The following is a 671-nucleotide window of genomic DNA, read 5'->3' on the forward strand; positions in this document are numbered from 1 at the left end:
GAAATTTGTTATTTTCAGATATGAGAACCGCCAGTTTCATTTTTTACTTTAAAAAAATCATCGCAACATTGCATAGACCTGAAGACCAAAGCGAAGTTGAAAAGGGAACTTAATTTTTGCAACATCTTACAAGGGAAGGAAAGAGGCATACACACAATATTGGTTGATCAGAGGCAAGGATAGATCTATCTTATGTTAACCAAAGATCATGAAGACATTAAAAGTCATGTTACTTCTACTGTTGGTAGAGTTAAGTCACTTGAAAGTATTTCTAGCATATTAATTTCTGTCTTTATTTTTTTGGGTAAGGGAAATCATTTCCTCTCTTTTTGGCATTATAGGACCTAGAACAATATTCCCTAGTTTATTTTGTTTGAGGCATGGATACTGACATCCATTTAGTTTTCAATTAGCAATAATCACGCCTCGGATAAACCTCATTGGCTATGATACTGCCACTTTGCAAAGCTACTGACATCCATTTAAAGAGAAATTTTTCTTAGGTGTTCTTAATAAGGATTATCAACATAATTCATCCATACAGTTGCACAAAACTGAGTAATTTTTTTTTTAGGCTATATGTCATCATGACTAAGAATACTATGCCAGAGACTGCTACATATTCATTAAACTCTGTTCCTTTTCCTCCCAGGCACATCAGACAACACTGC

At 34.1% G+C, this 671-nt stretch overlaps 1 pseudogene; it reads right to left on the reverse strand.

Moving 5' to 3' along the window:
* Nucleotides 1-392: 392 nt before the first annotated feature.
* Nucleotides 393-470, reverse strand: LOC125913868 (uncharacterized; annotated as a pseudogene).
* Nucleotides 471-671: the final 201 nt, after the last annotated feature.

Source organism: Panthera uncia (assembly GCF_023721935.1).
Source record: "Panthera uncia isolate 11264 chromosome C1 unlocalized genomic scaffold, Puncia_PCG_1.0 HiC_scaffold_4, whole genome shotgun sequence".
Lineage (NCBI taxonomy): Eukaryota > Metazoa > Chordata > Mammalia > Carnivora > Felidae > Panthera > Panthera uncia.